The following is a 17108-nucleotide window of genomic DNA, read 5'->3' on the forward strand; positions in this document are numbered from 1 at the left end:
GCCCCGACTGCAGCGACTACAGTTGTTGAAAGCTACCGCCACCACAGCTCCTCTCTGTCGATCGTGGTCCAGTTCGAGAGAGGAGCCGGGGGTGAGGAAGGCCGCCGCAGCTATGTAAATTTTTTTTTATTTGAAAGCCGCCGCCGGGGCCGCACATGCGCAATTGTGTTTTCGCGACAGATCAGGGAACACGTTTTTTTTAGTGCGCATGCGCAGCCTCTCATTTTATTATATTAGATAAGTGCAATATTTATTAAGGTGCAATGTGAAAAAATAAAAATGATCCAGTGACGAGATTGGCTCAAGCTGGAAACACAATTCAGTGCATGACTACAGAGCCTATGTAGGATCGGTGTTGATAAATATTTAAGTGATTGTTCAAGGGAGAAATTACTGGATGATTATATGAAAGATTTAATCCCTTTATGTGAATAGTGGAAAGATATAGATGTATATATAGCCAGAAACAACTTATATGGTTAAATGCAATATTCAGCAGTTAGCCGCATCAGGTGAATTGCATTTATGTGGTTACCTAATGCAGTTAAGCAATGAATATCAGCACGTGACTCCAGTAGATGGAACCTATGCACAGAATCGGGCAGAACTTTGGGTTTCTAACCTAGAAATAGCTAAGAAAAAGAACAATTTAAATTAAATCATTAAATTAGAGAGAGTGTATGTTTGAGCAGACTGGATGGACCATTTGGGTCTTTGTCTGCCGTCTTTGACTATGTTACTATGACTCCTCCCCTGGACCACCCCACAAAAGAGCTAGTTTTGGCTTCAGCATTAACCGGGCATATTCTGTGACTCTAGCCAGGTAACTGCAGCTGAAAATGCAGTAAGCCCCAGACAAGCAATTTAATCAACCAGGAGCCATTTCTGGCCATTTAAATTGCTTTGAATATCAACTCCTAAGGTTATAGATCAGAGGCAAAAGTCATTTTTACGTGTCATGTAAAATAGTGCCAATTAGTGCTTGTTGCCTCAATAATATTGATAGTTAATGTCATTTTATCACCAATTAACTAATTTATGCCCCCCCCTTATGAAGCCACTTTAGGCTTTTTTATCGCCAGCCATGGCAGTATTAGCTCTGACGCATAGGAATTCTATGAGCGTCAGAGCTAATACCGCCTTGACCGGCGGTACAAAAGTCTAACGTGGTTTTGTAAAAAGGGGGTTAGTTATGCATGCATATTAACTCTGCACCAAATTGCACGCCTGATTTTTAGCGCCCTTTATAGAATTTGGAGGTTAGTGGACAGAATATTGCTACTAACCAGGTCGACCCCCTCCAGACCACCTGGACACTGACCAGATAATACAGAAGCAGTCTGAGCCTTTATTTATAGTGACTCTTGTTTTCTATCTCTTTATTTAATTATTTTTAAATAAGAATATAACATTTGCTGGCTATTTTTATTTATTTATTTGTCTTCTGCTTATTCAATAAATAATGACATTTTCTACCCACATTTTGGGATTATTGCTTCTTACTATATATTCAGGGCATCCTTGAATTACATCAATGCACTTTCCTAGTTTTTCATTAGCAGTTAAACCTTTATGGCTTAATGGAAGGGCTTCATAAACAAAGTGGGATAAAATATAAATCCTTGCTTTTAAGTGCGGTGTCTCTTGAGTATTTTTGAAATTTCCTGCTTTTTCATTTGATAAATAATCTTAAAGAGTAATGAGACTGGAACTAAAACTGACAATCTTAAATTCAGAGAGTGTGAACTTCCTATGATTATTTGCAGTTCTCGTTATGTTCACAGTTCTAGAAGGTACTCATTAAATTCGAGCACTGGAGTTAATAATTGCTGTAGTGCACTAATTGATTAGGGTCAGACTGAAATGTTGTAAATGGAGGACTGCTGAGAATGCAAAAATTATAAGCTATAAAAGATTTCCCTTTGCTGCGACTGGTAAGAATGATAGTTTCTTCTGTCTGTCCTAAAGCACCACTCTTTATTTACAATGATTTCACCAAAAGCTCTAACTTACCATCCATACCATATGGAATTAGTGGAACTGTACTTGAAATTAAGGCAAGTAGGATTAGATGTACAGAACACACTAAAACAAATTATCAAATATAGGGGAAATGCCAAGAAAAATCTAGAAACCAATTTTAGCTACTAAAGTACACTAGGGGCTCCTTTTACCAAGGCGCTCCGGGGGATACCGCGTTGGACAATTCATCACGCGCTAACCCCCGCTGCAGCCTAAAATCCTAACGCCTCATCAATGGAGGCATTAGGTACTAGCGCGACAGGCGGTTTAATGCGCGGTATTCCACGCGTTAAACCGCTACCACACCTCTGTAAAAGGACCCCTAGGTTTTGCATTTACCAACCTTAATACAAAATGTTAAGATGCAGTAAATGCAGTTCTAATGTGGTAACTATTGGTGGCTTGCCAAGCATGTCCTTTTGATGGTCTCTTGTTAAAATGTCCATTAGTGCACAATACTGTGGTCACAATTAGTGCAGAAAATGGTACGCAAAAATCAGTACCGGACAATCCATGGATTTCTTTAAAGGGCTCTCCGTACAGATATATTTTATATAATAAAGAAGTGGTTCCCAAACCTGTCCTGGGGGACCCCCAGCCAGTAGGTTTTCAAGATATCCCTAATGAATATGCATGAGAGAGATTTGCATACTTGTCACTTCCATTATATGCAAATCTCTCATGCATATTCATTAGGGATATCTTGAAAACCTGACTGGCTGGGGGTCCCCCAGGACAGGTTTGGAAACCACTGGAATAAAGCTTAGAGCAGATTCTTGCACTCAACTTAGGGTGCCAGTACGTATGCCTGACACTTAATTTGGGGGGAATTCAGTGTGCAAATGACAAAATTCTATAACATTGTACCTAAATTATAGGTACCATACCTCTTCCATGGCCATGTTCCTTTGGAATATAAGAACATAAGAATTGCCGCTGTTGGGTCAGACCAGTGGTCCATCGTGACCAGCAGTCCGCTCACACGGCAGCCCTTTGGTCAAAGACAAGCGCCCTAACTGAGACTAGCCCTACCTGCATACGTTCTGGTTCAGCAGGAACTTGTCTAACTTTGTCTTGAATCCCTGAAAGGTGTTTTCCCTACGGCAGACTCTAGAAGAGCGTTCCAGTTTTCTACCACACTCTGGGAGATGAAGAACTTCCTTACTTTCAAACGGAATCTATCCCCTTTCAATTTTAGAGAGTTCCCTCTCGTTCTCCCTACCTTGGAGAGGTGAACAACCTGTCCTTATCTACTATGCACTAGAAAATTTACCCCCTCTTTTACGAATGCATAGCCTGGGTTTTAGCGCTGGCAGCGGCAGTAACTGCTCCGACGCTCATAGGAATTCTGTGCGCATCGGAGCGGTTACCACCACTGCCAGCGCTAAAACCCACGCTATGCGTTCGTAAAAGAGGGGGTTAGTCGCTCATGTTATCAATTAGCAACTAGGGCAGATGTGCACAAATGCAGTTGTTGCGTTGCCAATTAATTAATTTGAGTATATCTGCCCTGCACATTCAAATTCAGATTCAGAACCAATGCTAGAACAAATGCTAGAAAGTTTTTCTTCACCCAAAGGGTGGTGGACACCTGGAATGCGCTTCCAGAGGGTGTGATAGGACAGAGTACGGTTTGGGGGTTCAAGAAGGGATTAGATAATTTCCTGAAGGAAAAGGGGATAGAAGGGTATAGATAGAGGATTACTATACAGGTCCTGGACCTGATGGGCTGTCGCTTGAGCGGACTGCTGGGCATGATGGACCTCTGGTCTGACCTAGCAGAGGCACTGCTTATGTTCTTATGGTGCTCTATATAGAATCCAGTGGTCAGTGTCTCCCATTTAGGAAGCATTAAGTAGATTTCTACAAACGGCACAAGTGCTAGATAGTGCAGAGTATGTACCCTGCACTTTCTACAGTTTGGTCTCCATGCCAGTCTCTGCTTATGCCCGACTTACCACCCCCTAAAACAAAATCTTTACACACAAATTTGCACATGCTAGCTCCTGATCAACATAGAAAACAATTATTACACTTTTACAGTTACAGTGCACTGATGCATTCGTTAAGGTCTAAATTCTATACTTGTATATGGCACCCAAAAAATTACCCCACTCCCCCAAAAAAGACACTTTTCTAAAAGCAATATTATTAATCCAAAGAACTCCCCAAGACTGTTGAAAAAGAACGCAAAACACTTAAGCAGTGCAAGGCAAGCGAAAGAAAAAGCCTCTGTCGAACAGTGGGGGAAACCCACTCCCCCAACCTCACATCCCAGGCGTAAAAATCTTTCGTTGCTGAAACTATAGCAAAGCTTAGTAACAGTGACTGAACACTGAAGACTAGCAGTGTGTCTCAACAGACTCTGTTGCCTGTTCTATGTGAGTCATTGCAGCCCTGACGAAATGGTAGAGCAGCTGTGAAACAATCGTCGGCTGGCTGCAAAAATTTGTTAGGAGTGTTTTTGAGCATAGTTTGAACTGCTATTTCATCACTGTTATTAAGCTTTGCTATAGTTTGACGGAGGCTTTTTCTTTCGCTTGCCTTGACTTGCACCTCTTACAACGACAAAATCAAAGATACCTCAATTCAAGTGAATGGATCGGACTTCCCCCTAGAACAAACCCTAAAAATACTAGGGGTCACCTTAGATAAACACCTGTCCCTTGAGAAACACACTGACCTTACCGTTAGGAAAACCTTCTCGATGCTATGGAAACTCCGCACCATAAAAAAATACTTCGATAACTCATTCCGCCTGCTAGTACAAACCTCCATTCTCAGCATCCTGGATTATTGCAACATCATCTATCTGGGCTCCATGAAAAATACCACCAGGAGACTAAAACTGATTCAGAACACCGTCGTCCGCCTTATATTTGGCTTAAACAAATGGGAACACATCACCCCTTTCTACCATAGACTCCACTGGCTGCCATTCGAATCCAGAGTACTCTTCAAGTTCGCATGCCTCTGCTACAAAACTGTATTTGGTCTATCCCCAAGCTACCTCACCCCTCACTTCAAGCTAAATCACAACGATAAACACTCTCGCAGAACTCATTTGTTCGCCTTCCCCCCCCCTAAAATTATGCCAATTCAAAAGGTTCCTTCTCCTTCCAGGCAGCCAAACTAAACTCATGGCTATCCCAAATTGTTCTTGACGCCCCTACCTACCTTGACTTCAGAAAAAAACTCAAAACCCACCTATTCCATGGACAGAACCCCTACCTCCTTCTCACTTCTCAACTCCCACCAACTCACGAGAACCTTCTTCTTCCCCTCTTATTGTACCCACCAAACCAATTTAACTCAATGACCACACTTTCCTGTAAATACTACTGTACATTCTTGCATACTCCTGTCAACTACAATAACCTGTAACTCCAATGTTTCTCTATGTCTGTAATCTTAATTTAATTGCTGTGAACCGCCTAGAACTCTCTGGGTATGGCGGTATATAAAATAAAGTTATTATTATTATTATTATTTTGCGTTCTTTTTGAAAGGACTTGGGAAGTTTTTTGGATTAATAATATTGATTTTTCACCCCTTTCCTCCTTTTGATTTTGTAGTTGTTACTTTTGTATAAGCTGCACTTAAAGTAAGGCATGGTTTATAGAATAGGAGTGTGAGGTGCAGTGGTTGGAGCTACACATCTCCCTCGTTATTCGCGGGGGATAGGGGCAGAGCCGAACTGCGAATGGCAAAAAACTGCGAATATCTGGTTCTGACCCACCCCCACCTCCCTCCCGCCTTCCTCCGGCATCCCGGCCTTACCTGGTGGTCTAGCGGGTTTTTGGGGCAGGAGCGATCTTCCTACGCTCCTGCCCCGTGCAGATCGCCAATAGGAAATGGCTGTGGGGAGTTCCCGTAGTCTCTCTAGACTACGACGGGAACTCCCCACAGCCATTTCCTATTGGCGATCTGCACGGGGCAGGAGCGTAGGAAGATCACTCCTGCCCCGAAAACCCGCTAGACCACCAGGTAAGGCCGGGATGCTGGGGGAAGGCAAAAATATGTTTTTGTTTTTTTTCCCCCTCCCCCTCAAAAAATCGCGATCATGTGAAATCGCGAGTGCAGAAACCGCGAATGGGGAGGGGGGAAGTGTACAGCCTTAGCACCCTGGAGTTTTGGGTTCAAACCCCGCGCTACTCCTTGTGACCCTGGGCAAGTCATTCAGTCCCCCATAGCCTCGTGTACATTAGATAGATTGTGTGCCCATCGGACAGATAGGGAAAATACTTGAGTACCTGATTGTAAACCGCTTAGATAATCTTGATAGGCGGTATATAAAAACCTAATAAACTTGAAACATGAACAGCACTTACATCCAGGAACCACAACTGAATTTAGGTACAGCCATTTGCACCAACGAAAACTTGGTACAAATGCCTGCATCTAAATTTAGACACGGATGCCCTTATTTTAACGTTATAATAATAATAATAATAATAATAATTTTATTCTTATATACCGCCATACCCAGCGAGTTCTAGGCGGTTTACATTAAATTAGATTAGGATCCGCATAGACTTGTAGATTTACAACAAATTTATAGGATTTACAACAACTGTAGCCAAAACTTGGCAGATGAAAAGGGAAATTTACAACAAGTTTAGCCAACTTCGTAGATGAAGAGGGCAGAATTACAGCAAATTAATCGGATTTACAACAGATTTGGTCAGACTTGAAGGAAGTGGGAAGGAGAAGCAGGGGGAGATAGGAGCTATCGTGAAGGAGAAGAGTCGGGTAGGGGGCCTTGAGATTATCTGAAGGGTCAGTTAAGGGTTTTGTTTGCTGAAAAGGTGGGTTTTGAGTGATTTTCTGAAGTCGAGGTAGGTGGGGGCCTCGAGTATCATTTGGGCTAGCCATGGGTTCATCTTGGCTGCTTGGAAGGCGAGGGTTTTATCAAGGAATCTTTTGAGTTGACAAAGCTTTGGCGAAGGGTATGTGAACAGCTGAATTCTGCGGGATTTCTTGTTGGTGCAGTGAAGATTTAAGTGGGGAGTGATGTATCTTGGCGAAAGACCATTTATCGATTTGTAGCATATGCATGCGAATTTGAAAAGAACTCTGGATTCGAATTGCAGCCAGTGAAGTTGGTTGTAGTATGGGGAGATGTGTTCCCATTTCTTCAGGCCATAGATGAGGCGAATGGCGGTGTTTTGGATCGTTTTTAGTCTCCTGGTGGTTTTCTTTGTGGCGCTCAGATAGATAATGTTGCAGTAGTCCAGAATGCTGAGAATGGAGGATTGTACTAGTAGGCGGAAGGAGGTGTCATTGAAGAATTTTTTTATGGTACGAAGTTTCCAAAGTACCATGAAACATTTCCTGACAATGAGGTCTGTGTTGTTTTCTAAGGATAGGTTTTTGTCTAGGATGACTCCCAGTATTTTTAAGGTGGGTTCTATGTTATGTGTGTAACTTTAAAGTGGTGCCCCAAATCCCCCATGACCTACCCATAGTCTGCCACTTTCTGTGTCCCCTTTTTTAACACACAGGTAAAATTTAGGCATAGATCCTGCACCTAAATTTATGTACATAATCCTTAATTAGTTCTAATTAATGCCAATAATTGCTTGTTAAAAATGCCAATAATCAGGGCTAATTAGCTTGTTATTCAGTTAAATTGCATGCAGAATTTGGGTACATGGCTAAACTTTTGTGTGCAATTTTTAATGCTTTTTATAGAATTTGGGGAGAACTGCCTAACACACTTTAGTAAAAGAACCTTTATGTAATTACAAACGTGAAATTTCCCTTTCAAGAAGATCTGCATAAGACAGTACTTGACCTGTTTACCTTCTATGCTCACCTATAGATGTATTCACTCTGCATCTCCTCATTATTTCCCTTCTCTCCCCCTATAGTTTTCATTTTGAACTCTATTCATCTGGCAAGAATCTTTTTATATGTTCCTATCTTTTCCAATGCTAACTCAAGAATCATCTCCTTTAACTTTGAGTAGATGTACTATACTCCCTATCTGGTCAAATTGAAATCCAGACTAAAAACTCATCTTTTGATGTAACTTTTACATCTTGATCGATTCCATAAAAATATTCATCTAGACTCTCTTATCACATATGTATGGTTTTGTGGGGGGTTTTTTTAAATCTTGACTAGACTGTAATATCTGTGGAACAGAGACTTTCTCTTATATGTGTAGGGAAACTGCAGATTACACCTGGTAACATTTTAGAAAGAATGAGTAATAATACGGTAGTAGGAGTAATTCACTGTATGGTAACAATACAAGCAATGCATTTTAACGAGTTTTGAAGAGGCAAAATAAAAATGCAGACCACTAAAAAGCGGCAGACTCTAACATGACTCCCACGGGGAGCTCAATTATTTTACATACAGCTGAGCATGAATTATCTACAGGCTGCCACAAATTTCACTACTTTTTAATGGTCTGAGCTCAGTATTAAATATTCTCATGGCTTAGTACTTTTTGCAAAACAATGCTAAATCCAGGATCATGCCACTCTGTGCCATTATGCAACCAATGGAGTCATGTCTTTCTTGCTTGTCTAGGAAGATCTATAAGGGTAAAATTCAAAAAGTAGTGCCCAAAGTCAGGTGATGGGATGATCCACACTAAGCTAATGTTCTGCAAAGGGCACTCTGAGCAGAAAACCCTTCAGAAAATACTAGCTTAAGGCTCAGTATTCAAAATGATTTAGGGCTCCTTTTACAAAGGTGCGCTAGCGTTTTTAGTGCACGCACCAGATTAGCGTGCACTATAGCGCCGCTACATGAAAAACTATTGCCTGCTCAAGAGGAGGTGGTAGCGGCTAGCACATGTGGCAATTTAGCGCGCGCTATTCCGCACGTTAAGGCCCTAACGCACCTTTGTAAAAGGAGCCCTTAGCCAACTGCTGACTGGTTAAATCATTTCATTGAGTCTAGCCACTAATATTCAGTGGCATTTAATGGGCTAAGGGCCACAGAATATCAGTTAGTGCCTAAATTAAAACCAGCTATGTTGGGGGCGTTCTGGTGCGGAGTCAGCACTTGGTTGTTTAAGTGTTGATATTCAGCCCTTATGTGGCCAGGTCATACAAGCCCCGAGGGAATGGTACAGATTAGGGGGGTGAAGAACCTTTGTGCACGAAAGAGGAGTGGGACTTGGGTGTGATGATCTTAAGGTCACCAAACAGGTTGAAAAGGCAATGGCAAAAGTTAAAAAGATGCTTGGATGAATAGGGAGAGCAATGGCCAGTAGGAAACAGGAGATAGTGATGCCCCTGAAAAAGACTCTGCTGAGACCTCATTGAGAATATTGTGTAGAATTCTGGAGACCACACCTTCAAAAAGATATAAACAGGATGGAGTTGGTCCAGAGGAGGCTCCTAAAATGGATGATGTTCTTCATCATAAGGTGTACGGGTCAGACTTAAAGATCTCAGTGTGTATACTTTGGAGGAAAGGCAGGAGAGGGGAGATATGATAGAAATTTAAATATCTATGTGGCATAAATGTGCTTGAGGCAAGTCTCTTTCAGTTGAAAGGAAACTCTGGAATAAGGGGACATAGGATGAAAGTGAAAGGAGATAAGGATTATACTATTGGGATAGATTCAGAAGTAACCTCAGAAAATACTTTTCCATGGAAAGGGTCATGAATGCTTTCACCGTTTAAGAATGATTAGATCTCTTTCCAAACTACTAGAACCTGCCTCCCTGAATATCTTGATTCATTCACTCGTTATCTCTTGTATAGATTTCTGTAATGCCCTCTTTAAAGGCATAACAAAAAAAGAAATTTGGCACCTTCAAATAATACAAAATACGGCAGTAAAACATACATTTGGTGCAAAAAAAATATGATCATGTTACCCCCCTCTTTCACAAAGCTCACTGGTTGCCGGTTAAACATAAAATTAACTACAAAATTCTCCTTCTAACATTCAAAACCCATTTAAGCAGTCAGCCCAGTTCATCGATAGATTACTCATTCCTTATACTCCAGCTAAATCTCTTCGTTCCTTGACCCAACATCTTCTAATTATTCCATCCCTAAAACATATCAACACCATGAGATCAAACATTTTTTTCAGTGATGGCACCTACCCTTTGGAATTCCATACCAAACTATTTCCGTAAAGAATCTTCCCTAGGTCACTAAAAGGCAAAACTAAAAACATTTTTATTCCTTGATGCATATGACTCAAAATGGTCCATGTAACGGCTACGTCACACTGTTTATCTTCAGTCTTACCCCACCCTTTTGTACCACCCATACTTGTTTCTTTTTTATGCACTTTGTAGTCCTCCCCTTCTTCCTCTTGTTTTAAATCTGTTGTATTATAAGTCTTTGTCTTTACTAATTTTCCCCAGTTGATGATATGCAAATATTGTTTTTAACCTTGCTCTAAGTTTTGTTGAATGTTGTACAAATTTTATTATTATTGGACACCGCTTAAGCGGTATAAGAAATGATTAAGCAGTATAAGAAATTCTAAATAAACTTGGAAACCTCCTGGTGGAGGTGGTGGCATGAAAAGGGGAGAGTGTGGCGCAGTGGTTAAAAATATAGCCTCAGCACCCTTGGGTTGTGGGTTCAAACCCACGCTGCTCCTTGTGACCCTGGGCAAGTCACTGAATCCCACCATTGCCCCAGAAAGATTGTGAGCCCACCGGGACAGATAAGGAATTGAATAAACTCATGTAAACCGTACTGAGCTTTCCTGGGAGAACAGTATAGAAAAATAAATAAAAATTATATTTGAATTCAAGAAAGATTGGGATAAGTACATTGGATTTCTAAGGGAGAGGAGGGGATAGTAGATGGCATGGTTAGGAAGACTAGATAGGTCATATGGTCTTTATCTGCCTTCATTTTTCTATGTTTCTAGGTTTACCACATAAATGAGACTGCAGAAAAATCTTTAGTCATTTTTATGCAGTAACCCATGGCTGCTTAAGTGCTGAATACTGACTTAAGTGGCTAAGGGTTAACCAGCTTTTAAAAAGCCAGATATTCAAAGTCAAATCTCACACAGATCCTGGCTTTGAATATCCGGAAAGAACACTGTCAGCGGCGAGCAAAATGCTCTCTACCCAATGGCTAAATTTTGATCGCTTAGTGCACATTTCATTCCTAATGTTGGGCACAAGCACTTATGCCTGTCCTGCCCTTTCCCTTCCCTTGGTCATGCCTAATTTGGACTTGTGTGCTATGAAAATTAAGTAATTCTGAAGCCAGCGGCTTAGTAATGGGAGGAGGGTGAGGGGGCAGTCTGCCATGGGCGCCATGTTGGTGGGGGTGCCGGCACCCATCCTCCTCTCTGCCTCCCGCCTCTTCCCATTCCTCCCCTCCACATGTGTGCTCCCTTCCCCCATACCTCATTGAAATTGTTATTCGTGGCAGTCAACAACGTACTCTTCATGACCCTATCGGTTCTCCAGCTGTCATCACATCCGGGTGCCACGCAAAGCAAGTGATATCAGAGGGAGAGCCGATGGAGTCATGAGGACCGTAACAATTTCAACTAGAGGTACAAGGGAAGGGGGTGCGTGGGGCAGGCAGGAAGAGCGGGGAAGGTGTTGACTAGGGTGGGGGAGGGGCACCACCGCCCCATGCACCTCTCACCCTCGCTATGTCACTGTCTGAAGCAAGAAATTCTGAAGCTCTGGCATAACTTACAACTTTTGTCAGATGATTTTATAATAAAACCAACAATAGCATGCCAGGAAAATTGAAATTTGGTGGAATTAATAGATATAAATTTGCACATCCAACAGAGGAAAAGATTATATATATTCATACGAAATGTAATGCATGTCAATGGTGTGCTAAGACTGTGGAAGGAGCATAATGGAAAGTACTGGAGCTTGGTATGATAATTACTTCCAGGACAACTACAAACTGTAAAAGTAAAAATGTAATAGATATGATCGAGTGTCCATGTAAATTAATTTACATGGGACGTAGTAGTAGACCTGTGCATATAAGATTAGATGAACATAAAGAACATAAAGAATTTTGACAGAAACTCTGCAAGCCCCATTGGCTCAACATTGAAGAGATTATAACCATTATGGAATGAGATTAAATGGCGAGTGATAGATCAAGTGATAGGAGGGTGGTAACTATGAGCATATGTTAAATTACAGAGATCAAAGGTGGATTTTCACATTAAATATGGTTACTCCTAAGGGATTTAACTTAGAGATAGAATGGATGACAGTAATTTAGATTTATTATACAAACTATTCTGTCAAGAAGATTGGGTATATATAAGTTATTGGAAGTATGAATCAGGGGTGTGTATATGATCATCCAAATTCAGTGATGTCATTCTTAAGTAAACGAGAGAGGACACTGCCACCATCTTGTCAAAATAAAGGACAATTTGGATGAAAGAAAGCGGTGTAAAGAGGTACAGTGAAATAGAATTAATTAAGTTTGGATGGGTAAAGTTAGAACTGTTACCCATGGAGAATAAATAGATCAATGACAATTTTACTGAAGTTATTCTCAACTTAAGTTAAGAGTTTATTGCATATGCTTCCGAAGATCCAATGAATCTTTATAAGAGGTTGCACATTACTATATTTTGGTTGTTATATGGTGCTACAAGAAGTATATTGCCTACTAAATTGAACTTAGATATGAAAATTAGGTACACGTGCTATAGAATAGGGAGCAGGGCAGATTCACGTGAGACTCTTAACCACTGTCAATTAAGTGCTTGTTAACACCAATTATTGATTGCACCTAATTAGCTAATTAGTTTTTGTGTGGATCTATAATGTGTTCCCACACTTGCAAGACCAACTTTGAGCAACCTGTACAGAATCTGGGCTTAAATGTCTAGTGCTCATGAGCTAGAAATCCTTTATTAAGAAAGAGATTCCAGATCACCATGGTTGAGAAAGCATAGCTGAATATAGTTCTGCACTTCTCCCTCCGTATTCGCTGTGATAGGGGATTAACAGAACCGCAAATACTGAAAAACCGTGAATAACCTTTTTATATGTTATTTGCTGTTTTCTATTAAAAACCATCATGAATATGGTGAAACCGCGAATAACATGGCGGGAGACCTGGCCAGTTCCTGAAGAAGAGGCAAAACACGGTGAAGAAAGTGCTGGGAATCGGCAATTTTCTCTGTACACTTGGAATCAGCGATTCTCTATGCAAGCTGATGTAATTTGGGGGGAGGAGCCAGCAAGCTAAAAACCGTGAATAATCGAAACCGCGAATGCTGAAACCGTGAATACGGAGGGAGAAGTGTATGCATGGTTGACTAAATTCCTGTTATTGTGCACTTTTATTTTGGAGATGAACATGGAGCTTCGGTGATCATTCCAAAAGATCCTCAATTGACAAATTAAACCATGTTCGCCTGATCAATGTTTCTCAAGAGTTTTTCAAGGCTTTCCTTTACATGAAGAGTCCTACTGTTAATTCTAAACATTTTTAGTACCATTATATTTCGCTTGAGCTTACATATGTTTCAGAAGCTAAACATAATTTAAGATACTGAGTCATAACAGGAGTAGGAGTCTATATAAAGTACTTTCACAGGCTATTTAAAATAATTTTGCTTTCTCTGCTCTTCCATTTTTTATTGTATAGATTACAATTGACTCTGACAAATTAACCAGAAGCAGCATGAATTGTGAATATACAGTATTCCTACGAAACCAAATCAGGTATAGCAGCTTTCATTCAGAAGACAATAATGGGTGCCACCAGCTTGATTAAAAATGATTAAAAATATTTTAAATCATGTAGCCTCATATTTATAACCCTTTAAGCTGTGTCTCCAGATGGGCTTTCTAAATGATAATATCTTTAACCATTGGGAAAATATGCACTGCATTTGCAATGATTTGATCTCAAAATCAATGCTTTGTACTCCTCATTGACCAGCTGTATCACTGTTTACCTCATAAGTTTTAGTATAACATATTGAAATAGTCTTCAATTCATTTTTCAATTCATACTTATTCAAACTTTCAATATAATTTACAGTGAAAGTACTTATTTATGGCACTTATCTGAGTGCTGTTTATTCAATGTCAACTGGGGACTGACTTCACCCGACACATTTTGCTTATCTGGCTGCCTCAAGGATGTCCCTTATAAAATGCAGAAAGTAATTGTCGCATGGAAGCTGAGGCTGTGCACTGCTGAGGCCATTGCGCTACTGAGATATTATAATTTATTTCTAAGCTCCAAATGTCACATAACCCTGCTTTGGGTTTTTGAGGTAAATTTTGACGTATAACTTTGTACCATGTAGAGGTATGGTGCCCTTGAAAATCGACTTGGAAGCATAAAAATTGCAAGGTATGCTGTTCTACTAGTGTTCGCCATTGGGGAAATCCCTTTTGGATTACTTGTTTTAGCTGTAACCATTTGAATGATTGTGTTTTTGCTAACCCAAATGAACGTTGTAAATGGGAGAAAGATGCCAGATCACCTTGGTAACATACATCTTCTGTTGTTCTTATACCAACCTTAATCCATTCTTTCCAGAAGATTTTTGATTTTGCTATTATAATTTTAGAGTTTAACCCAATATATGATATTGCGTAGATAACAAATCTTAATAATAATTGACACTTTGGGCTCCTTTTACAAAGGTGCGCTAGCGGTTTTAGCGCACTCTTAGTGCATGCTACATTGTTGCGTGCGCTACACACTAACGCCTCCAAAGAGCTTGCGTTAGTATTTTTCGTGTAGTGTACCTTAGTAAAAAGAGCCCTTTGTCTTATTCACCAGTATTGGTAATCTAGCATCCAGGAACCTTAGGGTCTTCCAAGTTAAGTGAAAAATTTTATTACCTTTATAAATTTTTGGGAGTGCAGAACATCGATTTTGAGATTAAATTGTTGCAAATGCAGTGCATATTTCCCAATGGTTAAAGATATCATTGGTTGGAAAGCACATCTGGAGCCACAGCTTAAAGGGTTATAAATATAAAAGGCTACACTATTAAAAATATTTTTGTATTTATATAAGTCTAACCGAAAAAAAGCCTAATAGTTGAACATTTGTTCTTTGTCTGCCATTATGTTTCTATGTTTAATCTCCCATGATCTGAATGTGAACCTGCAAATGTTTGATTAGGATTTAGTACAGTAGAGCTCTGGATTATTTGTATTCAAAAATAAATCACTATTTGTCTGAAAACAAATAATGTATTTAAGGCACTATTTGGGGCCTGAATCAAATAGAATATGAATATTCGGTACAGCCATATTGAGAAGGGTGCAAATATATCATTGCAAAATAATACAGTAATACAAGAAGGAGCTACTATGAACACTCCTTTCAAAAAGACCAGCAGAAACAGAGGCATAACATTAGCATTCTCATTCTGTCACCTGCATATGTTTAACCTAATCAACAAACAACCAATAAAACACGCTCATACAAATTTATGGAAACAAGTATTTGGTCACAGCTTTATTAACTATTCACATCATCTTTAACTCACAATTTTAATCCAAATAAAACATCAAATACAGTGGTACCTTGGATTACGAGCATAATCCATTCCAGGAGCATACTCGTAATCCAAAATGCTCGTTTATCAAAGCGAGTTTCCCCATAGGAAATAATGGAAACTCGCTTTGATACGTTCCCACCCCCCAAGGCCACCCGCCGCTTCTTACTGTCATCTTGGCACCGGCACCGGCATGTCCTGTGCGTTGGTGCCGGTGCCTGAAGATCGGCCTCCTCTTCTTGCTGGGCCTTGAGCATCTGCACATGCTCAAGGCCTGCGAGTTCACGTTCTCTCCGAGATCTCCGAAAATCTCGGAGAGAGTGTGAACTCGCAGGCCTTGAGCATGCACAGATGCTCAAGGCCCAGCAAGAAGAGGAGGCCGATCTTCAGGCACTAGTACCAATGCACAGGACATGCCGGTGCTGGTGCCCAGATGACAGTAAGAAGCGGCGGGGGGTGCCCAATCGCGGCGGGAGAGTGCCCAAACGTGGCGGGGGGTGCCGGATAGCGCGGGTGCCGCCCACAAATCAAGGCACGCTCGGTTTCCGAGGCGCCGATGTTGTGAATGTTTTGCTCGTCTTGCAAAACACTTGCAAACCGGTGCACTCGTAGCGAGTAACTTGCTGTGCAAGTGTTTTTCAAGATGAGCAAAACATTTTATTAAATTTTAACTCAATAAGCGAGCGTTGTCTTGTAGTATGAGCACGTATATGCACGTCACATCAAGTACACACAATGTACGTGTGTTGCATTGCATTGCTGATCGCATCGCTGAGCACGGCTGAACGTAATAAAAGCATCATGTCCAATTCACCCGCAGTTCAAGCGTGCTGTACAAGTGTGCAAATCGAAAGAAAGAAACAGATTCCAGTGAGCAATGATTCTGTTAGTTATAGTGAAAGTCATCCTACACAATAACACTCATCCGCTCCTCTCTCTCGTCTCGCTCACACCAGCCACGATTCTATTCAAAAGTAAAGTGCAGGTTATTTGTTTTACTGTATATATTTTTATTTTATACAGTACAGTAATTTTGTATTAAAGTTTTTGGGTTCTAGAACGAATCGTCTGAGTTTCCATTATTTCCTATGGGGAAATTCACTTTGATATACGAGTGCTTTGGATTACAAGCAGGCTACTGGAATGAATTATGCTCGCAAACCAAGGTTTTACTGTACTTCAAAGCGGCTTCACAATCCCAGAGAGCTATTCAGTGACAAAACTAGCTCCCTTTAATTTTGTACTTTGAAACATATACAAGTACTACTGTTTAAGCCCGTTAGATTAACGGGTTCTAGAATAGATGTGTAGACTTAACAAATCACAAAATTTAATGAAAACTTACCGTATAAGCTGTCTGTCTCTCTCTTTTTTTTCTTTCTCTCTCTCTCCTTGGCCACTAACTGTCTGTCTGTCTTTTTTTTCTTTCATTCTCTCTCCCTGGCCACTGTCTGTCTTTTTTTCTTTCTCTCTCTCTCCTTGGCCGCTGTCTGTCTGTCTCTCTGGCCCCCTGTCTGTCTGTCATTATTTCTTGCTTTCTGTTTGTCTCTCTCCCTGCCCGCTGTCTTTCTGTGTGCGTCTGACTTTCATTCTCGTGCGCTGCCTGCCTGTC

At 40.7% G+C, this 17108-nt stretch overlaps 1 protein-coding gene and 1 long non-coding RNA gene across 2 annotated transcripts in view; one reads left to right on the forward strand and one right to left on the reverse strand.

Annotated features, from left to right (window-relative positions):
- The window catches only part of GRM1 (glutamate metabotropic receptor 1), a 630972-nt gene that overhangs the window by 605255 nt on the left and 8609 nt on the right, over positions 1 to 17108 (reverse strand). The gene's annotated exons all lie outside the window — the stretch shown is intronic.
- LOC117356434 overlaps positions 1 to 17108 on the forward strand; it is a 28242-nt gene that overhangs the window by 266 nt on the left and 10868 nt on the right. Inside the window, exon 2 of the long non-coding RNA XR_004538639.1 lies at positions 13618 to 13694. This is a non-coding gene — a long non-coding RNA (uncharacterized LOC117356434). The remainder of the gene's footprint in view (positions 1 to 13617; positions 13695 to 17108) is intronic.

This window comes from Geotrypetes seraphini, chromosome 3, assembly GCF_902459505.1.
Source record: "Geotrypetes seraphini chromosome 3, aGeoSer1.1, whole genome shotgun sequence".
NCBI classification, from domain to species: domain Eukaryota; kingdom Metazoa; phylum Chordata; class Amphibia; order Gymnophiona; family Dermophiidae; genus Geotrypetes; species Geotrypetes seraphini.